The sequence below is a fragment of the Taudactylus pleione genome, unplaced genomic scaffold (assembly GCF_031769625.1).
Source record: "Taudactylus pleione unplaced genomic scaffold, aTauple2 ptg000296l, whole genome shotgun sequence".
In the NCBI taxonomy this organism is placed as follows: domain Eukaryota; kingdom Metazoa; phylum Chordata; class Amphibia; order Anura; family Myobatrachidae; genus Taudactylus; species Taudactylus pleione.
Genome location: NW_028284698.1, coordinates 14,125,819 through 14,150,921, shown reverse-complemented (window position 1 = coordinate 14,150,921; position 25,103 = coordinate 14,125,819).

Here is a 25,103-nt window from a genome sequence, read left to right as displayed (position 1 = left end):
TACAGCTTAGGCAGCAACTATAAGAACACCCCCCACCAATTTCCCCCCACCCTATATGACTAATCCCCCAACGTATGTCATATCTGGATCCCCGAACTAAGCCCCACGCCAACTGTACTTAACTACCTAATTCCCCACCCAGATAAATGAGGTGCAACAATACCCATGTAGCCAAGGGCCAGGGAACATCCAGACCAGAGTCAATAGGCCAACAAACTAAACTCCAAAGCAAAAGAATAAATCTACGGCAACACAGAGTCTCTGCTGCGCTAGGGGGATATGGAGTGTGTACCGGGTGTCACCAGAACTGGTGACCCCTCTGCTTAGTTGCAGCCCATACACAAAGGGTGCTATGATGCTGACACTGTAGAATCAATCATGGCAACTATTGCGATCCATTTCCATCCAATCAGGAACATGGACTATCGATTTATGATCAGGGTCAGATTAACAATGGGGCGGGTGGGTCTCCACATTATTTAATAATAATAATAATAATAATAATAATAATTCAACTTACACAAGTCAGTTTTATTGAGTGATTTGGATTTGGCTTGGATCTTCCCACCAAGTTCGCATCTCAAAATGGCGAAAAACATCATCTTTGTCCATGAAAGATGATGTTTTGCCTTGTTCTAAAATCTGAACTTGGCGGGCAGATCCGAGCAAAACAGAACCACTCATCTCTATTTTCATTGAGTGTATAATCACATAGATATCCCAAAATAATGTGAGAGGGGGAATCTAAGGCTTTGGGGAGGACCCAAAATGTCTGATGTCCACACAAACTCAAAAGATTAGCCTCACATACAATATGGGCCAGACAAAATGGGAATTTTAACTCCCAAGACACAGCTAGCCCCTTTGTTCTACACCAGAAATCACCTTCTATAGATTGTCCATTCCTCCTGGACCAATGCTAAGAGTCCCCCACCCCCAGGCTACAATTGGCCTGTCTCTGCTGGGCACCAAGTACACTCAGTTATTACTGACTTTTCCTTATCTGATTGGTATAACAACCTTGATTCCCTTGTGTGTAAGTCTCTGGTGAGAGACAGGGACATTTCCATACATGTCCAGTACCTCCTTAGGTCATAAAAAAAAAATCCTACCCTTTCCATTGACCAGTTGTTTATGACACTATCCTACTCCTGCAAAATGCTTACTGTTAGTTCTTATAGGGCAATGTTTATTAATATATACCATAGGGGCTAACTGTTACCTCCCGTTACTGGGCTCTCCTTTCTGCTTGTTCAAAATGTGAACTTCCAATCACTGCCTCCTGTGCACTGCATGTGGGAATGTCCTTCTGTTAAACATTTTTGGAGGCAAATTTACCTCTGTAACTCTACCCATTTAGTTTTCTATGCCCCCATTTTCCCAGTGTGGGCAATATTGGGCATTCTTCATTCCTCTTTGAAATTGACCAGAGATAGGATAAAACATGTAATGATCGCTGTGACTGTGTGTCCTTCAGGCCTGGATACAGGCAAACCCTCCACCTACGCAGTGATGGACTGTGCACTGGAGCATGTAGAGCCCACCAGGGGAATGTAGTGATAGGGGCCCGCTGAAGGGGTGTGACCATCTGCAAAGTGTGTGTACCCAATGAACAAGGGAGGTGTGGCAAGGCTGATTCTGAGAGAGACGTAACCCTGGTCACTTTTACGGCTGTCTGCTTGCTACATTATGGTAATGCGAGAATCTGCTCATGTATACTAAAAATCCACGTGGCTGCAGGTGGAAGCCTATCCTGGCCACTGTTCTTACACACCAGCAAGGAAGCCGGTCTACACGCCCACGACACTGAAACTAAATTGAACAGATCAGTGCTATATCATGGTTTCCATGACTTTCTTGACATTGTAAAAGATTTGTTATATTTATTATTCCTATAACAAAAACTATTTAAAATAAAGCAACACATCAGCGTCAGTTCGGCCCTCTCATCTCACGATATATTTATAGATGGGTACATTCAGCATCACTGTGGAGCTCAGCTTGTTTAACTTCTATCTCCAAGGGAGGCAGATTGCTAAGTAAGCATAGGCAGCACTGACTAATGGTGCTGATTTTGTCACTGGTCAACTCCGGTTGGAATTAACTGGGGACAGTATTTTTTATTACAATCCATGGATACCAAGAAAAAGTCACATAGGTATGATAGATGCTGCTTCTGCTGATTACACAGACTGGTGATGTCACAATGTATTACCAAGTCTGTCTATTATGAGGTCACATATGGATCATATACACTGAGCTGTTTGGCTTGGTGCTCACTTCTTGAAGGGAGCTGGTGGTAAGAAGTTTCCATTGCAAAATGGGATGTTGCGGAAGCAAATGCTGAAAAGATGATGATGATGATGATGATGGGGATTATGCTGCGTCTGTCATAACTCAGAATCCTGACATCTGCTCCAATGTCCAATCCATGGATCTCTCATTAGAAGAGGAAGCAGATATTCTTGAAAAAATCATCACCACCCCACCAATGTATAGCAAACGTAGGATGTACAAATACAAGAGCTATGCATTTATGCCAAATCTTCCCAGTATACGTGAGGAGAAAGAGGCGGAGGAGCCTGTGGAAGAAAATCTTTCCAGTATACGTGAAGAGGAAGAGCCGGAGGAGCCTGTGGAAGAAAGTTTTAACAACGGTGAAGGAAACATCATTGGCTGTAATAATACTGATGACCCATATCTTTATATGTTGGTCAGCGTTCTGTCATGGATAATTGGAATCCACATCTATTTCTGGATACATTGCTTATTTTAACAGGTGATGATAGCCAGAAAATGGATGGCCCCTGTCGCCACAACTCCCCGAACATGGGTGGCACTAATTAAGAAACAACTGGGCAAAAACGATTGATACATACTGGGAGAAGCTGTATGCTGACATATGAGAGCGCGTGCAGCAAGACTATCGATGGTGGAGGAGGAAGATCGATGGTGAACCCCCATGCTCTATTTATATATGGACTCTCTGCAGAGAGCAAGACATGAGTAGGAGCAAAACTAACTCCGCACACAGTGCTATCATCAGAAATTAAAATAGAGAAGGCAAACCAGGAGAAAGAAAAACATTTGTATATAATTAGCAATAAACCAATTTATAACAACAAAAAGTAAGTGTATGTGATGTATGCATGACACAATCCTGGCGCAGACTGACACGCATCCTGCAATTTTTGCAAATCTGTATTTACAAGCAATCGTGTTTATTTAGTTAACGCATTTTACCGTTTCACAATTGTGACGCAAAGGTGATCTGACCCCTTAGTGTTATACATTTATTGGTATTGATCAACATAAAACCATAAGAAGTTACTAATACTGTCCACAAGTTCTATTTCTTACAAAATGTAATTAAATCTTGTGTATCATAAGGTGCAATATACCCCCCTACCTTACATTACTACAGATATCAGAGGTCACAGCAGAGTTCTATGACCTGCATAATAGACTAGGCCGGCAGCACTGTACGTCTATATGGTCACTCATCAACATAGATGGGCTTTCTAAATGCAAAATCTGCATATTTATCATCCGTAGTGTTTCAACTTCCAATTGATGATGAAACATTACGGATGATAAATATGCAAAATTTGCATTTGGAAAGCCCATCTGTGTTTTAATTCTAGCTAAATCAACATTTAGTAAATTTACCCCTTAGGGGCCTATTCATTATGTTCATTATTGGGCTCTGATAATTAACATTCTAACTCGCCGCACTGAAGCTCCGAAAATATAATATTCCGTGAGAGAAAGGTAAGCAGGAGATATATCTGTGATACTAGTGTATGGGGACAGCGGGCCAATCCGCTAGAGAAAGGTAAGCAGGAGATATATCTGTGATACTAGTGTATGTGGACAGCGGGCCAATCCTCCAGAGAAAGGTAAGTAGGAGATATCTGTGATACTAGTGTATGGGGACAGCAGGCCCATCCGCTAGAGAAAGGTAAGCAGGAGATATATCTGTGATACTAGTGTATGGGTTTGCTTGATGAATTATGTCCCCATGCTAGTGTATGGGGACAGTGGCCCATTCCGCAAGACAAAGGTAAGCAGGAGATATCTGTGATACTAGTGTATGGGGACAGCGGGCCATTCTGTGAGAGAAAGGTAAGTAGGAGATATCTGTGATATTAGTGTATGGGGACAGTGGGCCAATCCGCTAGAGAATGGTAAGCAGGAGATATATCTTTGATAATAGTGTATGGGGACAGCAGGCCCATCGGCTAGAGAAAGGTAAGCAGGAGATATCTGTGATACTAGTGTATGGGGACAGCGGGTCATTCCGCTAGAGAAAGGTAAGCAGGAGATATCTGTGATACTAGTGTATGGGGACAGCGGGCTATTCCGCTATAGAAAGATAAGCAGGAGATATCTGTGATACTAGTGTATGGGGACAGCGGGCCATTCCTTCAAAGGAAGGTAAGTAGGAGATATCTGTGATACTAGTGTATGGGGAAAGCAGGCCCATCCGCTAGAGAAAGGTAAGCAGGAGATATATCTGTGATACTAGTGTATGGGTTTGCTTGATGAATTATGTCCCCATGCTAGTGTATGGAGACAGTGGGCCATTCCGCAAGACAAAGGTAAGCAGGAGATATCTGTGATACTAGTGTATGGGGACAGCGGGCCATTCTGTGAGAGAAAGGCAAGTAGGAGATATCTGTGATATTAGTGTATGGGGACAGCGGGCCAATCCGCTAGAGAATGGTAAGCAGGAGATATATCTGTGATACTATTGTATGGGGACAGCGGGCCATTCTGTGAGAGAAAGGTAAGTAGAAGATATCTGTGATATTAGTGTATGGGGACAGCGGGCCAATCCGCTAGAGAATGGTAAGCAGGAGATATATCTGTGATAATAGTGTATGGGGACAGCAGGCCCATCGGCTAGAGAAAGGTAAGCAGGAGATATCTGTGATACTAGTGTATGGGGACAGCGGGTCATTCCGCTAGAGAAAGGTAAGCAGGAGATATCTGTGATACTAGTATATGGGGACAGCGGGCCATTCCGCTATAGAAAGATAAGCAGGAGATATCTGTGATACTAGTGTATGGGGACAGCGGGCCATTCCGCTATAGAAAGATAAGCAGGAGATATCTGTGATACTAGTGTATGGGGACAGCAGGCCATTCAGTCAAAGGAAGGTAAGCAGGAGATATCTGTGATACTAGTGTATGTGGACAGCGGGCCAATCCTCTAGAGAAAGGTAAGCAGGAGATACATCTGTGATACTAGAGTATGGGGACAGCGGGCCAATCCGCTAGAGAAAGGTAAGCGGGAGATATCTGTGATACTAGTCTATGGGGACAGCAGGCCAGTCCGCTGCAGAAAGGTAAGGAAGGAGATATCTGTGATATCTCCTGCTTTACCTTCGCGATGAATGGCCCGATAGCTTCATTTTTACAATTGCAGGTGAAAATGATAATTATAACCTGCTTTTGTAAAAATTAAGTGATGATGAATAGGCCCCATGTGTTGCATAAAAAGAGATAAAAGCAGCTAGTAAGAGGCCTCAGGGCCTGATTCAGACCCGCTCGCTAAGATGCATACTTTTGCTGCTGCCGATGGTATGCATCGCAGTGTGCATGTGCATAGCTTAGCTTAAGTTCACAATGCATTCGCTCGCTGCACATAGACAGCCCAGCAGAGTGAGTGACAGGGGAAGCCGTTTGGTAGGTGTTAACTTGCTGGCCATTAAAAACGGGGGAGTGGAGGTGCAAACGCAGGTGTGCCTGAGCATCTCAACGGCGTTTTAGAGGTGTGCATAATAAAAAGACAGCATCATAGTACACGTCACCTGGCTTGTTTTTACACTGAAGTGCTCATAGTGCTTGCGGCAGGGTATGGTCAACCTCAAGCGCTGCGATAGCATCTGATGTTACCCGATGTACCGATGGTTGCATACACTTCCTGGACATGACGTGCACAAGTGGGCGTCTTAAAACAGGCTGGTGAGTGTCTCCATACACTATGTGATCGCTCTCTAAGAAATACTGGGCGCGTTAATGCATTGCTGTGCGGTAGCACTGCCTACACAATATGCATACACATCGTGCGAGCGATCACATCTTAGCGAGCCGCACTGAAGCTCCGAAAATATAATATTCCGTGAGAGAAAGGTAAGCAGGAGATATATCTGTGATACTAGTGTATGGGGACAGCGGGCCAATCCGCTAGAGAAAGGTAAGCAGGAGATATATCTGTGATACTAGTGTATGTGGACAGCGGGCCAATCCTCCAGAGAATGGTAAGTAGGAGATATCTGTGATACTAGTGTATGGGGACAGCAGGCCCATCCGCTAGAGAAAGGTAAGCAGGAGATATATCTGTGATACTAGTGTATGGGTTTGCTTGATGAATTATGTCCCCATGCTAGTGTATGGGGACAGTGGGCCATTCCGCAAGACAAAGGTAAGCAGGAGATATATCTGTGATACTAGTGTATGGGGACAGCGGGCCATTCTGTGAGAGAAAGGTAAGTAGGAGATATCTGTGATATTAGTGTATGGGGACAGCGGGCCAATCTGCTAGAGAATGGTAAGCAGGAGATATATCTGTGATACTATTGTATGGGGACAGCGGGCCATTCTGTGAGAGAAAGGTAAGTAGGAGATATCTGTGATATTAGTGTATGGGGACAGTGGGCCAATCCGCTAGAGAATGGTAAGCAGGAGATATATCTTTGATAATAGTGTATGGGGACAGCAGGCCCATCGGCTAGAGAAAGGTAAGCAGGAGATATCTGTGATACTAGTGTATGGGGACAGCGGGTCATTCCGCTAGAGAAAGGTAAGCAGGAGATATCTGTGATACTAGTGTATGGGGACAGCGGGCTATTCCGCTATAGAAAGATAAGCAGGAGATATCTGTGATACTAGTGTATGGGGACAGCGGGCCATTCCTTCAAAGGAAGGTAAGCAGGAGATATCTGTGATACTAGTGTATGGGGACAGCGGGCCATTCCGCTATAGAAAGATAAGCAGGAGTTATCTGTGATACTAGTGTATGGGGACAGCGGGCCTTTCCGCTATAGAAAGATAAGCAGGAGATATCTGTGATACTAGTGTATGTGGACAGCGGGCCAATCCTCTAGAGAAAGGTAAGCAGGAGATACATCTGTGATACTAGTGTATGGGGACAGCGGGCCAATCCTCTAGACAAAGGTAAGCAGGAGATATATCTGTGATACTAGTGTATGGGGACAGCGGGCCAATCCGCTAGAGAAAGGTAAGCAGGAGATATCTGTGATACTAATGTATGGGGACAGCAGGCCAATCCGCTGCAGAAAGGCAAGTAGGAGATATCTGTGATATTAGTGTATGGGGACAGCGGGCCAATCCGCTAGAGAATGGTAAGCAGGAGATATATCTGTGATACTAGTGTATGGGGACAGCGGGCCCATTGGCTAGAGAAAGGTAAGCAGGAGATATCTGTGATACTAGTGTGTGGGGACAGCGGGTCATTCCGCTAGAGAAAGGTAAGCAGGAGATATCTGTGATACTAGTGTATGGGGATAGCGGGCCATTCCGCTATAGAAAGATAAGCAGGAAATATCTGTGATACTAGTGTATGGGGACAGCGGGCCATTCCGCTATAGAAAGATAGGCAGGAGATATCTGTGATACTAGTGTATGGGGACAGGGGGCCATTCCGTCAAAGGAAGGTAAGCAGGAGATATCTGTGATACTAGTGTATGGGGACAGCGGGCCATTCCGCTACAGAAAGGTAAGCAGGAGATATCTGTGATACTAGGGTATGTGGACAGCGGGCCAATCCTCTAGAGAAAGGTAAGCAGGAGATACATCTGTGATACTAGTGTATGGGGACAGCGGGCCAATCCTCTAGACAAAGGTAAGCAGGAGATATATCTGTGATACTAGTGTATGGGGACAGCGGGCCAATCCGCTAGAGAGAGGTAAGCGGGAGATATCTGTGATACTAGTGTATGGGGACAGCAGGCCATTCCGCTATAGAAAGATAAGCAGGAGATATCTGTGATACTAGTGTATGGGGACAGCAGGCCATTCAGTCAAAGGAAGGTAAGCAGGAGATATCTGTGATACTAGTGTATGTGGACAGCGGGCCAATCCTCTAGAGAAAGGTAAGCAGGAGATACATCTGTGATACTAGAGTATGGGGACAGCGGGCCAATCCGCTAGAGAAAGGTAAGCGGGAGATATCTGTGATACTAGTCTATGGGGACAGCAGGCCAGTCCGCTGCAGAAAGGTAAGGAAGGAGATATCTGTGATATCTCCTGCTTTACCTTCGCGATGAATGGCCCGATAACTTCATTTTTACAATTGCAGGTGAAAATGATAATTATAACCTGCTTTTGTAAAAATTAAGTGATGATGAATAGGCCCCATGTGTTGCATAAAAAGAGATAAAAGCAGCTAGTAAGAGGCCTCAGGGCCTGATTCAGACCCGCTCGCTAAGATGCATACTTTTGCTGCTGCCGATGGTATGCATCGCAGTGTGCATGTGCATAGCTTAGCTTAAGTTCACAATGCATTCGCTCGCTGCACATAGACAGCCCAGCAGAGTGAGTGACAGGGGAAGCCGTTTGGTAGGTGTTAACTTGCTGGCCATTAAAAACGGGGGAGTGGAGGTGCAAACGCAGGTGTGCCTGAGCATCTCAACGGCGTTTTAGAGGTGTGCATAATAAAAAGACAGCATCATAGTACACGTCACCTGGCTTGTTTTTACACTGAAGTGCTCATAGTGCTTGCGGCAGGGTATGGTCAACCTCAAGCGCTGCGATAGCATCTGATGTTACCCGATGTACCGATGGTTGCATACACTTCCTGGACATGACGTGCACAAGTGGGCGTCTTAAAACAGGCTGGTGAGTGTCTCCATACACTATGTGATCGCTCTCTAAGAAATACTGGGCGCGTTAATGCATTGCTGTGCGGTAGCACTGCCTACACAATATGCATACACATCGTGCGAGCGATCACATCTTAGCGAGCCGCACTGAAGCTCCGAAAATATAATATTCCGTGAGAGAAAGGTAAGCAGGAGATATATCTGTGATACTAGTGTATGGGGACAGCGGGCCAATCCGCTAGAGAAAGGTAAGCAGGAGATATATCTGTGATACTAGTGTATGTGGACAGCGGGCCAATCCTCCAGAGAATGGTAAGTAGGAGATATCTGTGATACTAGTGTATGGGGACAGCAGGCCCATCCGCTAGAGAAAGGTAAGCAGGAGATATATCTGTGATACTAGTGTATGGGTTTGCTTGATGAATTATGTCCCCATGCTAGTGTATGGGGACAGTGGGCCATTCCGCAAGACAAAGGTAAGCAGGAGATATATCTGTGATACTAGTGTATGGGGACAGCGGGCCATTCTGTGAGAGAAAGGTAAGTAGGAGATATCTGTGATATTAGTGTATGGGGACAGCGGGCCAATCTGCTAGAGAATGGTAAGCAGGAGATATATCTGTGATACTATTGTATGGGGACAGCGGGCCATTCTGTGAGAGAAAGGTAAGTAGGAGATATCTGTGATATTAGTGTATGGGGACAGTGGGCCAATCCGCTAGAGAATGGTAAGCAGGAGATATATCTTTGATAATAGTGTATGGGGACAGCAGGCCCATCGGCTAGAGAAAGGTAAGCAGGAGATATCTGTGATACTAGTGTATGGGGACAGCGGGTCATTCCGCTAGAGAAAGGTAAGCAGGAGATATCTGTGATACTAGTGTATGGGGACAGCGGGCTATTCCGCTATAGAAAGATAAGCAGGAGATATCTGTGATACTAGTGTATGGGGACAGCGGGCCATTCCTTCAAAGGAAGGTAAGCAGGAGATATCTGTGATACTAGTGTATGGGGACAGCGGGCCATTCCGCTATAGAAAGATAAGCAGGAGTTATCTGTGATACTAGTGTATGGGGACAGCGGGCCTTTCCGCTATAGAAAGATAAGCAGGAGATATCTGTGATACTAGTGTATGTGGACAGCGGGCCAATCCTCTAGAGAAAGGTAAGCAGGAGATACATCTGTGATACTAGTGTATGGGGACAGCGGGCCAATCCTCTAGACAAAGGTAAGCAGGAGATATATCTGTGATACTAGTGTATGGGGACAGCGGGCCAATCCGCTAGAGAAAGGTAAGCAGGAGATATCTGTGATACTAATGTATGGGGACAGCAGGCCAATCCGCTGCAGAAAGGCAAGTAGGAGATATCTGTGATATTAGTGTATGGGGACAGCGGGCCAATCCGCTAGAGAATGGTAAGCAGGAGATATATCTGTGATACTAGTGTATGGGGACAGCGGGCCCATTGGCTAGAGAAAGGTAAGCAGGAGATATCTGTGATACTAGTGTGTGGGGACAGCGGGTCATTCCGCTAGAGAAAGGTAAGCAGGAGATATCTGTGATACTAGTGTATGGGGATAGCGGGCCATTCCGCTATAGAAAGATAAGCAGGAAATATCTGTGATACTAGTGTATGGGGACAGCGGGCCATTCCGCTATATAAAGATAGGCAGGAGATATCTGTGATACTAGTGTATGGGGACAGCGGGCCATTCCGTCAAAGGAAGGTAAGCAGGAGATATCTGTGATACTAGTGTATGGGGACAGCGGGCCATTCCGCTACAGAAAGGTAAGCAGGAGATATCTGTGATACTAGGGTATGTGGACAGCGGGCCAATCCTCTAGAGGAAGGTAAGCAGGAGATACATCTGTGATACTAGTGTATGGGGACAGCGGGCCAATCCTCTAGACAAAGGTAAGCAGGAGATATATCTGTGATACTAGTGTATGGGGACAGCGGGCCAATCCGCTAGAGAGAGGTAAGCGGGAGATATCTGTGATACTAGTGTATGGGGACAGCAGGCCAATCCGCTGCAGAAAGGTAAGCGGGAGATATCTGTGATATCTCCTGCTTTACCTTCGTGATGAATGGCTCGATAACTTCATTTTTACAATTGCAGGTGAAAATGATAAGTATAACCTGCTTTTGTAAAAATTAAGTGATGATGAGTAGGCCCCATGTGTTGCATAAAAAGAGATAAAAGCAGCTAGTAAGAGGCCTCAGGGCCTGATTCAGACCCGCTCGCTTAGATGCATACTTTTGCTGCTGCCGATGGTATGCATCGCAGTGTGCATGCGCATAGCTTAGCGAAAGTTCACAATGCATTCGCTCGCTGCACATAGACAGCCCAGCAGAGTGAGTGACAGGGGAAGCCGTTTGGTAGGTGTTAACTTGCTGGCCATTAAAAACGGGGGAGTGGAGGTGCAAACGCAGGTGTGCCTGAGCATCTCAATTCTCAACGGCGTTTTAGAGGTGTGCATAATAAAAAGACAGCATCATAGTACACGTCACCTGGCTTGTTTTTACACTGAAGTGCTCATAGTGCTTGCGGCAGGGTATGGTCAACCTCAAGCGCTGCGATAGCATCTGATGTTACCCGATGTACCGATGGTTGCATACACTTCCTGGACATGACGTGCACAAGTGGGCGTCTTAAAACAGGCTGGTGAGTGTCTCCATACACTATGTGATCGCTCTCTAAGAAATACTGGGCGCGCTAATGCATTGCTGTGTGGTAGCACTGCCTACACAATATGCATACACATTGTGCGAGCGATCACATCTTAGCGAGCGGGTCTGAATCAGGCCCTGAGTGTACAGATACAGATGACCTCTGTGTCCTCATTCAGATAGCGTTTTTGCGACATACTGTATAGCATGAGACGCTTGCCACAAATCGGATGAATCTGCCATGGATAGCGATTCATACTTTTTCCTAAATTCTGTGTCATAGTCACATTGTAGCGGCCTAGAGATTCGCTCACAGTATACCATGGACACTAGATGAATGCTTTGGTCACACAGGAAATGGTATGTGAATAAAATGCAAAGTAAAAGAAAAAGATGTTTGGAGCAGCTAAATGGCAAAGTCTGTAGTACGTCCAATGGAGCTATTTGGAACAATGTGAGAAAAGGTGTATGTAATAGGGGTGGGCGCCGGACCATTTTTGCCGGATTTGGATTTGGTTCTAATTCGTCGTCCGGCTTTGGATTTGGATTTGCCAAACTGCGGTGACTGGCTTTGGATTTGGATTTGGATTTTTTTACAAAAATTGACAAAAAAAGCTAAAATCACATAATTTGGTCTTTTTTTTCTTCCTAGAGTACTATTAACCTCAATAACATTAATTTCCAGTCAATTTAGACCATATCACAGCTTATAATATTATTTTCAACATTATTGGCCAAAGGTTGCAGTGAGCTGACTGGTTACTAAGCGACAAAGCAGCGGCACAATCACACAGACACCACAGTATAAAGCACATCTATGACACATTGCCACACAGCAGTGGCAGAAATGAAAAGTAGTGCACCCACCCAGTGGGGTACGGCCAGCAGAATCACAGTACTTGTTTACATAGTGGGCTACGGCCCAAGGAGTCACAGTGCACAATCTTATTCACATTAACCGCACATAGGGCCTGATTCACATTACACCATAAAGTAGTGTCTCTTAATTATGTTACGACACATAGTAGTGACCCTTTACACAATGCCCACAGTAGTGCCCCTTTTACACAATGCCCACAGTAGCGGTGTCCCTTACACAATGCCCCCAGCAGTGGTGCCCCCTATGCAGTTCCCTTAGTAGTAGGGTCCCATATGCATTGCCCCCAGTAGAATGCCCCTCAGTAGTATGCCCCCCATTAGCAGGCCCCCCCAGTAGTATGCCCCCATTAGCATTCCACCCAATAGTATGCCCACCATTAGCAGGCCCCCCCAGCAGTATGCCCCCCATTAGCAGCCCCCCCCAGTAGTATGGCCCCCCCAGTAGTATGGCCCCCCCAGTAGTAGGCTGCCCCAGTAGTAGCCCCCCTGTAGTATGGCCCCCCCTGTAGTATGGCTCCCCCAGTAGCAGGCCCCTCAGTAGTATGGACCCCCAGTAGCAGACCCCCCCAGTAGCAGACCCCCCCAGTAGTATAGCCCCCCCAGTAGCAGACCCCCCCAGTAGTATAGCCCCCCCCAGTAGCAGGCCTCCCCAGTAGTATGGCCCCCCCACACCCCCAGTAGCAGACCCCCCCAAGTAGCGCCACTGGCCCTTGCACAAGCGCCGTCCGCTCTGCTGTTACACGCTGAGGAGGGAGCCGGAAGACGGAGCTCATGTGTGAGCTCCAGCTGGCTCCCTCCGTGCAGCAGCCAATGAGAGTCTGTGTGACTCTCATTGGCTGCTGTAACAAACACACAGCTGCCGCTGGCGGCTGTGTGTTTGTGTCTGTGTAGGGCAGTGCTCTGCCCTACACAATAGGAGCCCTGATCTCGGATTCTCTAGTGAGAATCCGACATCAGACGGCCGCCTTTCGGCCCCGAACGGGGATCCGAGTCAGGCGGTGAACACCCGAACAGGGTTCGGGTGGACTCGGATCCCCAATGTTCGGAGCGGTTCGGATTCCACAGAATCCGAACCGCTCATCTCTAGTATGTAACACATCTGTACACCCCCAGGCTGATGTGTGTGTGAGCGCACACAGAGTCAGATTTGGCCAGGAGCGCACAATAATTGATCCACCACCAGATGGAAACTGGAATGATCCAGCAGCTTGGTGGTCAGCTGAAACGGCTGGATAGCATAGTGCAGCCAGAGAACTCACACATAACCACTGCAGTCACTGATAATGTGCACCAGATTCACCGCTCAGGCTCCTCCAAGTCCTGGGTGCCACCAACCAAGCTCTCAACACAGCACCCGGCTCAGGCCTCCCCTCAGCAGTAGGGAAACAGCCACCGTGATCTCTTCTCAATTCATGCCATCCGGGCTGGCTGACATCAGGGCCAGCATGGGATGCAGCTCAGTGGAGGCAAAGAGGAGGAGCCATGGGTGATGATGGGAAGGGACTGCCTCCTCCCACTTTATTATTGCTCGTGGCTCCATGCCAGGTGCGCAATAAGAGAGGAGGGGCCCATGTGCATTCCCCGTCTGGGGCCCTCTCCTCTCTCCCTGATGCCGCCTGCGCACTGACAGCAGCAGTAGACTCCGGGAACTAGTCTAAGTCTAATGGACCCAGGGGCCGTGTGCCCCGCACAACCTGCACCCATTATAAATACGCCCCTGCATCTGCTACTGAATCAGACCCTAAGAATACAATAGAGCTGCCTGGTAGCTGCGTGTTTAACAGAAATGCAGAAGTGCATGAAGGGCACACCTTGGGGAATGCAGTGGTAGGAGCCCATGCTTAAAGGGTGCGGTCATCCACCACAGGGGTTGTGGAAAGCAACCACAGATGATTGCCTAACCATTAGAAGGGAACCATGCCCCCATGTTGATCAGTGGTCCTGCTCCTCCAGGTAACTTACTGTCTAATAGAGTAACAATCTATAATTTGAGATCTGGAACCTAACTCCTAGAAAAGGGGGGTGGGCCAATAGGCAGTGGGGACCACTGGGAATTTCCCCGTACCCCTGTGGTCCAGTCCGACCCAGCTCTTATTTGAAGAGCTGTCCTTTGCAGGGTTTTTTAATCATTTTATTTTTGGAATTTTTTTACACCCAAAATAACAGAATACATTTGAGACAAGACAAATGTGCAGTTTTTGAATAAACAATACAAAAGGACTGGCATGAATGAAGACAGCAATAAAAGGAAATAACATTAAATATACGTACAATATCAAAGACAATACAAAAAGACAATATGAAAAAGTTTCAAGCATATCCAATCAGTGGCCTAGTGTGGTGAAGGATAAGTACAGAATATATGAAAGAAAACAAAAAATAAAGGATAGAACAAGGTAAAAAACGAGCAGGTAATAGCTTTCTAATATACTGTACAGGTAGTCCACAGATACAAAAACCCCTAATAGGATAATATCAACGAGACGGCTGCCTGAAGGAGCTTTCCAGGCCCTCGCAATGAGAAATAAAAATAACAGGAGCAATAGGTACCAGCAAAGTAAGGATAAATTCCAGCATACAAAGAGGGTCAATATAGCGCTTTATGAAAACAAGGATAAACGAAATAGGAAAGGCCACAATCAGTGGCGTAACCAGGGCAGGGCGAGCAGGGCACATGCCCTTGGTGACATGGCAGGCCCAGCAGAGGTGGGGCACCGCCGGTCAGGACACCGTGACCCCCAGCCCAACGACCCCCCTGGCATCTCCATTGCTCCCGGACTGAATATTGAACAAACAGGCATGTGTGCCTGTTGGTGCTGCTGTAGGACTGTTAGGGGATCTGCAGCAGAATTACGCAGCCCCTCCCAGGCAGTCTTCCCATTCTCTCTATACTGAGAGCTGCCGCTGGGGGTGTCTGTGACAGGGTGATTCTCCTTCCCCGGCGCTCTCTCCACTCTGGACCAGTCAGGTAAGGGGGGGTCGGACTGCCACAAGGGGGGGGGGGGTGATGGTGTGGCTAAGGAGAGACAACACAGGGAGGGAGATGATGGTGTGGCTAAGAGATGATGAAATGAGATGGTGGTGTGGCTGAGAGACGCAGGGGGGAGGAAGTTACACGGGGAACGAGTCTGGTTGAACCGCTATCGTATGATGATGACCTTGTTAATATTCCTACACAAACAGGCATCTTCTGGACGATGTAACCTACGTGAATAGTGAATACCGACTGAAGATGCCGTTGTCCCAGGGAGGATGTATTTCTTCAGAGGTTCCACATTGTGAGAAACCACCGTATAGGTAAGGTGCATATGGAACAGAAAGGAATGTTCCCAGACTGACGAGAAATTGGTGGCATGTCATGTTGGCCTGCCCCATTCTCAGTTTAGCATGCCCCTTTTCTGACCATGCCCACTTTTTTTGCTGCGCACCAGGGGAGGGCAACACATATTTTCCTTTGTGTGTGGCGGGGCGCCGCCAATCTTAAATTTATCCTGGGCTCTGAAGACCCTAGTTACGCCACTGGCCACAATTCCCAATACCAGACCCGGTCACATAGACTCACCTCAAAGAAATGATTGTAAAGTGGTTCACACCAGACAAACAAGCATAAAAGAGAAATAAATAATATGCACATCAGACAGTGTCTCTACAGCTTAGGCAGCAACTATAAGAACACCCCCCACCAATTTCCCCCCACCCTATATGACTAATCCCCCAACGTATGTCATATCTGGATCCCCGAACTAAGCCCCACGCCAACTGTACTTAACTACCTAATTCCCCACCCAGATAAATGAGGTGCAACAATACCCATGTAGCCAAGGGCCAGGGAACATCCAGACCAGAGTCAATAGGCCAACAAACTAAACTCCAAAGCAAAAGAATAAATCTACGGCAACACAGAGTCTCTGCTGCGCTAGGGGGATATGGAGTGTGTACCGGGTGTCACCAGAACTGGTGACCCCTCTGCTTAGTTGCAGCCCATACACAAAGGGTGCTATGATGCTGACACTGTAGAATCAATCATGGCAACTATTGCGATCCATTTCCATCCAATCAGGAACATGGACTATCGATTTATGATCAGGGTCAGATTAACAATGGGGCGGGTGGGTCTCCACATTATTTAATAATAATAATAATAATAATAATAATAATAATAATAATAATAATTCAACTTACACAAGTCAGTTTTATTGAGTGATTTGGATTTGGCTTGGATCTTCCCACCAAGTTCGCATCTCAAAATGGCGAAAAACATCATCTTTGTCCATGAAAGATGATGTTTTGCCTTGTTCTAAAATCTGAACTTGGCGGGCAGATCCGAGCAAAACAGAACCACTCATCTCTATTTTCATTGAGTGTATAATCACATAGATATCCCAAAATAATGTGAGAGGGGGAATCTAAGGCTTTGGGGAGGACCCAAAATGTCTGATGTCCACACAAACTCAAAAGATTAGCCTCACATACAATATGGGCCAGACAAAATGGGAATTTTAACTCCCAAGACACAGCTAGCCCCTTTGTTCTACACCAGAAATCACCTTCTATAGATTGTCCATTCCTCCTGGACCAATGCTAAGAGTCCCCCACCCCCAGGCTACAATTGGCCTGTCTCTGCTGGGCACCAAGTACACTCAGTTATTACTGACTTTTCCTTATCTGATTGGTATAACAACCTTGATTCCCTTGTGTGTAAGTCTCTGGTGAGAGACAGGGACATTTCCATACATGTCCAGTACCTCCTTAGGTCATAAAAAAAAAATCCTACCCTTTCCATTGACCAGTTGTTTATGACACTATCCTACTCCTGCAAAATGCTTACTGTTAGTTCTTATAGGGCAATGTTTATTAATATATACCATAGGGGCTAACTGTTACCTCCCGTTACTGGGCTCTCCTTTCTGCTTGTTCAAAATGTGAACTTCCAATCACTGCCTCCTGTGCACTGCATGTGGGAATGTCCTTCTGTTAAACATTTTTGGAGGCAAATTTACCTCTGTAACTCTACCCATTTAGTTTTCTATGCCCCCATTTTCCCAGTGTGGGCAATATTGGGCATTCTTCATTCCTCTTTGAAATTGACCAGAGATAGGATAAAACATGTAATGATCGCTGTGACTGTGTGTCCTTCAGGCCTGGATACAGGCAAACCCTCCACCTACGCAGTGATGGACTGTGCACTGGAGCATGTAGAGCCCACCAGGGGAATGTAGTGATAGGGGCCCGCTGAAGGGGTGTGACCATCTGCAAAGTGTGTGTACCCAATGAACAAGGGAGGTGTGGCAAGGCTGATTCTGAGAGAGACGTAACCCTGGTCACTTTTACGGCTGTCTGCTTGCTACATTATGGTAATGCGAGAATCTGCTCATGTATACTAAAAATCCACGTGGCTGCAGGTGGAAGCCTATCCTGGCCACTGTTCTTACACACCAGCAAGGAAGCCGGTCTACACGCCCACGACACTGAAACTAAATTGAACAGATCAGTGCTATATCATGGTTTCCATGACTTTCTTGACATTGTAAAAGATTTGTTATATTTATTATTCCTATAACAAAAACTATTTAAAATAAAGCAACACATCAGCGTCAGTTCGGCCCTCTCATCTCACGATATATTTATAGATGGGTACATTCAGCATCACTGTGGAGCTCAGCTTGTTTAACTTCTATCTCCAAGGGAGGCAGATTGCTAAGTAAGCATAGGCAGCACTGACTAATGGTGCTGATTTTGTCACTGGTCAACTCCGGTTGGAATTAACTGGGGACAGTATTTTTTATTACAATCCATGGATACCAAGAAAAAGTCACATAGGTATGATAGATGCTGCTTCTGCTGATTACACAGACTGGTGATGTCACAATGTATTACCAAGTCTGTCTATTATGAGGTCACATATGGATCATATACACTGAGCTGTTTGGCTTGGTGCTCACTTCTTGAAGGGAGCTGGTGGTAAGAAGTTTCCATTGCAAAATGGGATGTTGCGGAAGCAAATGCTGAAAAGATGATGATGATGATGATGATGGGGATTATGCTGCGTCTGTCATAACTCAGAATCCTGACATCTGCTCCAATGTCCAATCCATGGATCTCTCATTAGAAGAGGAAGCAGATATTCTTGAAAAAATCATCACCACCCCACCAATGTATAGCAAACGTAGGATGTACAAATACAAGAGCTATGCATTTATGCCAAATCTTCCCAGTATACGTGAGGAGAAAGAGGCGGAGGAGCCTGTGGAAGAAAATCTTTCCAGTATACGTGAAGAGGAAGAGCCGGAGGAGCCTGTGGAAGAAAGTTTTAACAACGGTGAAGGAAACATCATTGGCTGTAATAATACTGATGACCCATATCTTTATATGTTGGTCAGCGTTCTGTCATGGATAATTGGAATCCACATCTATTTCTGGATACATTGCTTATTTTAACAGGTGATGATAGCCAGAAAATGGATGGCCCCTGTCGCCACAACTCCCCGAACATGGGTGGCACTAATTAAGAAACAACTGGGCAAAAACGATTGATACATACTGGGAGAAGCTGTATGCTGACATATGAGAGCGCGTGCAGCAAGACTATCGATGGTGGAGGAGGAAGATCGATGGTGAACCCCCATGCTCTATTTATATATGGACTCTCTGCAGAGAGCAAGACATGAGTAGGAGCAAAACTAACTCCGCACACAGTGCTATCATCAGAAATTAAAATAGAGAAGGCAAACCAGGAGAAAGAAAAACATTTGTATATAATTAGCAATAAACCAATTTATAACAACAAAAAGTAAGTGTATGTGATGTATGCATGACACAATCCTGGCGCAGACTGACACGCATCCTGCAATTTTTGCAAATCTGTATTTACAAGCAATCGTGTTTATTTAGTTAACGCATTTTACCGTTTCACAATTGTGACGCAAAGGTGATCTGACCCCTTAGTGTTATACATTTATTGGTATTGATCAACATAAAACCATAAGAAGTTACTAATACTGTCCACAAGTTCTATTTCTTACAAAATGTAATTAAATCTTGTGTATCATAAGGTGCAATATACCCCCCTACCTTACATTACTACAGATATCAGAGGTCACAGCAGAGTTCTATGACCTGCATAATAGACTAGGCCGGCAGCACTGTACGTCTATATGGTCACTCATCAACATAGATGGGCTTTCTAAATGCAAAATCTGCATATTTATCATCCGTAGTGTTTCAACTTCCAATTGATGATGAAACATTACGGATGATAAATATGCAAAATTTGCATTTGGAAAGCCCATCTGTGTTTTAATTCTAGCTAAATCAACATTTAGTAAATTTACCCCTTAGGGGCCTATTCATTATGTTCATTATTGGGCTCTGATAATTAACATTCTAACTCGCCGCACTGAAGCTCCGAAAATATAATATTCCGTGAGAGAAAGGTAAGCAGGAGATATATCTGTGATACTAGTGTATGGGGACAGCGGGCCAATCCGCTAGAGAAAGGTAAGCAGGAGATATATCTGTGATACTAGTGTATGTGGACAGCGGGCCAATCCTCCAGAGAAAGGTAAGTAGGAGATATCTGTGATACTAGTGTATGGGGACAGCAGGCCCATCCGCTAGAGAAAGGTAAGCAGGAGATATATCTGTGATACTAGTGTATGGGTTTGCTTGATGAATTATGTCCCCATGCTAGTGTATGGGGACAGTGGCCCATTCCGCAAGACAAAGGTAAGCAGGAGATATCTGTGATACTAGTGTATGGGGACAGCGGGCCATTCTGTGAGAGAAAGGTAAGTAGGAGATATCTGTGATATTAGTGTATGGGGACAGTGGGCCAATCCGCTAGAGAATGGTAAGCAGGAGATATATCTTTGATAATAGTGTATGGGGACAGCAGGCCCATCGGCTAGAGAAAGGTAAGCAGGAGATATCTGTGATACTAGTGTATGGGGACAGCGGGTCATTCCGCTAGAGAAAGGTAAGCAGGAGATATCTGTGATACTAGTGTATGGGGACAGCGGGCTATTCCGCTATAGAAAGATAAGCAGGAGATATCTGTGATACTAGTGTATGGGGACAGCGGGCCATTCCTTCAAAGGAAGGTAAGTAGGAGATATCTGTGATACTAGTGTATGGGGAAAGCAGGCCCATCCGCTAGAGAAAGGTAAGCAGGAGATATATCTGTGATACTAGTGTATGGGTTTGCTTGATGAATTATGTCCCCATGCTAGTGTATGGAGACAGTGGGCCATTCCGCAAGACAAAGGTAAGCAGGAGATATCTGTGATACTAGTGTATGGGGACAGCGGGCCATTCTGTGAGAGAAAGGCAAGTAGGAGATATCTGTGATATTAGTGTATGGGGACAGCGGGCCAATCCGCTAGAGAATGGTAAGCAGGAGATATATCTGTGATACTATTGTATGGGGACAGCGGGCCATTCTGTGAGAGAAAGGTAAGTAGAAGATATCTGTGATATTAGTGTATGGGGACAGCGGGCCAATCCGCTAGAGAATGGTAAGCAGGAGATATATCTGTGATAATAGTGTATGGGGACAGCAGGCCCATCGGCTAGAGAAAGGTAAGCAGGAGATATCTGTGATACTAGTGTATGGGGACAGCGGGTCATTCCGCTAGAGAAAGGTAAGCAGGAGATATCTGTGATACTAGTATATGGGGACAGCGGGCCATTCCGCTATAGAAAGATAAGCAGGAGATATCTGTGATACTAGTGTATGGGGACAGCGGGCCATTCCGCTATAGAAAGATAAGCAGGAGATATCTGTGATACTAGTGTATGGGGACAGCAGGCCATTCAGTCAAAGGAAGGTAAGCAGGAGATATCTGTGATACTAGTGTATGTGGACAGCGGGCCAATCCTCTAGAGAAAGGTAAGCAGGAGATACATCTGTGATACTAGAGTATGGGGACAGCGGGCCAATCCGCTAGAGAAAGGTAAGCGGGAGATATCTGTGATACTAGTCTATGGGGACAGCAGGCCAGTCCGCTGCAGAAAGGTAAGGAAGGAGATATCTGTGATATCTCCTGCTTTACCTTCGCGATGAATGGCCCGATAGCTTCATTTTTACAATTGCAGGTGAAAATGATAATTATAACCTGCTTTTGTAAAAATTAAGTGATGATGAATAGGCCCCATGTGTTGCATAAAAAGAGATAAAAGCAGCTAGTAAGAGGCCTCAGGGCCTGATTCAGACCCGCTCGCTAAGATGCATACTTTTGCTGCTGCCGATGGTATGCATCGCAGTGTGCATGTGCATAGCTTAGCTTAAGTTCACAATGCATTCGCTCGCTGCACATAGACAGCCCAGCAGAGTGAGTGACAGGGGAAGCCGTTTGGTAGGTGTTAACTTGCTGGCCATTAAAAACGGGGGAGTGGAGGTGCAAACGCAGGTGTGCCTGAGCATCTCAACGGCGTTTTAGAGGTGTGCATAATAAAAAGACAGCATCATAGTACACGTCACCTGGCTTGTTTTTACACTGAAGTGCTCATAGTGCTTGCGGCAGGGTATGGTCAACCTCAAGCGCTGCGATAGCATCTGATGTTACCCGATGTACCGATGGTTGCATACACTTCCTGGACATGACGTGCACAAGTGGGCGTCTTAAAACAGGCTGGTGAGTGTCTCCATACACTATGTGATCGCTCTCTAAGAAATACTGGGCGCGTTAATGCATTGCTGTGCGGTAGCACTGCCTACACAATATGCATACACATCGTGCGAGCGATCACATCTTAGCGAGCCGCACTGAAGCTCCGAAAATATAATATTCCGTGAGAGAAAGGTAAGCAGGAGATATATCTGTGATACTAGTGTATGGGGACAGCGGGCCAATCCGCTAGAGAAAGGTAAGCAGGAGATATATCTGTGATACTAGTGTATGTGGACAGCGGGCCAATCCTCCAGAGAATGGTAAGTAGGAGATATCTGTGATACTAGTGTATGGGGACAGCAGGCCCATCCGCTAGAGAAAGGTAAGCAGGAGATATATCTGTGATACTAGTGTATGGGTTTGCTTGATGAATTATGTCCCCATGCTAGTGTATGGGGACAGTGGGCCATTCCGCAAGACAAAGGTAAGCAGGAGATATATCTGTGATACTAGTGTATGGGGACAGCGGGCCATTCTGTGAGAGAAAGGTAAGTAGGAGATATCTGTGATATTAGTGTATGGGGACAGCGGGCCAATCTGCTAGAGAATGGTAAGCAGGAGATATATCTGTGATACTATTGTATGGGGACAGCGGGCCATTCTGTGAGAGAAAGGTAAGTAGGAGATATCTGTGATATTAGTGTATGGGGACAGTGGGCCAATCCGCTAGAGAATGGTAAGCAGGAGATATATCTTTGATAATAGTGTATGGGGACAGCAGGCCCATCGGCTAGAGAAAGGTAAGCAGGAGATATCTGTGATACTAGTGTATGGGGACAGCGGGTCATTCCGCTAGAGAAAGGTAAGCAGGAGATATCTGTGATACTAGTGTATGGGGACAGCGGGCTATTCCGCTATAGAAAGATAAGCAGGAGATATCTGTGATACTAGTGTATGGGGACAGCGGGCCATTCCTTCAAAGGAAGGTAAGCAGGAGATATCTGTGATACTAGTGTATGGGGACAGCGGGCCATTCCGCTATAGAAAGATAAGCAGGAGTTATCTGTGATACTAGTGTATGGGGACAGCGGGCCTTTCCGCTATAGAAAGATAAGCAGGAGATATCTGTGATACTAGTGTATGTGGACAGCGGGCCAATCCTCTAGAGAAAGGTAAGCAGGAGATACATCTGTGATACTAGTGTATGGGGACAGCGGGCCAATCCTCTAGACAAAGGTAAGCAGGAGATATATCTGTGATACTAGTGTATGGGGACAGCGGGCCAATCCGCTAGAGAAAGGTAAGCAGGAGATATCTGTGATACTAATGTATGGGGACAGCAGGCCAATCCGCTGCAGAAAGGCAAGTAGGAGATATCTGTGATATTAGTGTATGGGGACAGCGGGCCAATCCGCTAGAGAATGGTAAGCAGGAGATATATCTGTGATACTAGTGTATGGGGACAGCGGGCCCATTGGCTAGAGAAAGGTAAGCAGGAGATATCTGTGATACTAGTGTGTGGGGACAGCGGGTCATTCCGCTAGAGAAAGGTAAGCAGGAGATATCTGTGATACTAGTGTATGGGGATAGCGGGCCATTCCGCTATAGAAAGATAAGCAGGAAATATCTGTGATACTAGTGTATGGGGACAGCGGGCCATTCCGCTATAGAAAGATAGGCAGGAGATATCTGTGATACTAGTGTATGGGGACAGGGGGCCATTCCGTCAAAGGAAGGTAAGCAGGAGATATCTGTGATACTAGTGTATGGGGACAGCGGGCCATTCCGCTACAGAAAGGTAAGCAGGAGATATCTGTGATACTAGGGTATGTGGACAGCGGGCCAATCCTCTAGAGAAAGGTAAGCAGGAGATACATCTGTGATACTAGTGTATGGGGACAGCGGGCCAATCCTCTAGACAAAGGTAAGCAGGAGATATATCTGTGATACTAGTGTATGGGGACAGCGGGCCAATCCGCTAGAGAGAGGTAAGCGGGAGATATCTGTGATACTAGTGTATGGGGACAGCAGGCCATTCCGCTATAGAAAGATAAGCAGGAGATATCTGTGATACTAGTGTATGGGGACAGCAGGCCATTCAGTCAAAGGAAGGTAAGCAGGAGATATCTGTGATACTAGTGTATGTGGACAGCGGGCCAATCCTCTAGAGAAAGGTAAGCAGGAGATACATCTGTGATACTAGAGTATGGGGACAGCGGGCCAATCCGCTAGAGAAAGGTAAGCGGGAGATATCTGTGATACTAGTCTATGGGGACAGCAGGCCAGTCCGCTGCAGAAAGGTAAGGAAGGAGATATCTGTGATATCTCCTGCTTTACCTTCGCGATGAATGGCCCGATAACTTCATTTTTACAATTGCAGGTGAAAATGATAATTATAACCTGCTTTTGTAAAAATTAAGTGATGATGAATAGGCCCCATGTGTTGCATAAAAAGAGATAAAAGCAGCTAGTAAGAGGCCTCAGGGCCTGATTCAGACCCGCTCGCTAAGATGCATACTTTTGCTGCTGCCGATGGTATGCATCGCAGTGTGCATGTGCATAGCTTAGCTTAAGTTCACAATGCATTCGCTCGCTGCACATAGACAGCCCAGCAGAGTGAGTGACAGGGGAAGCCGTTTGGTAGGTGTTAACTTGCTGGCCATTAAAAACGGGGGAGTGGAGGTGCAAACGCAGGTGTGCCTGAGCATCTCAACGGCGTTTTAGAGGTGTGCATAATAAAAAGACAGCATCATAGTACACGTCACCTGGCTTGTTTTTACACTGAAGTGCTCATAGTGCTTGCGGCAGGGTATGGTCAACCTCAAGCGCTGCGATAGCATCTGATGTTACCCGATGTACCGATGGTTGCATACACTTCCTGGACATGACGTGCACAAGTGGGCGTCTTAAAACAGGCTGGTGAGTGTCTCCATACACTATGTGATCGCTCTCTAAGAAATACTGGGCGCGTTAATGCATTGCTGTGCGGTAGCACTGCCTACACAATATGCATACACATCGTGCGAGCGATCACATCTTAGCGAGCCGCACTGAAGCTCCGAAAATATAATATTCCGTGAGAGAAAGGTAAGCAG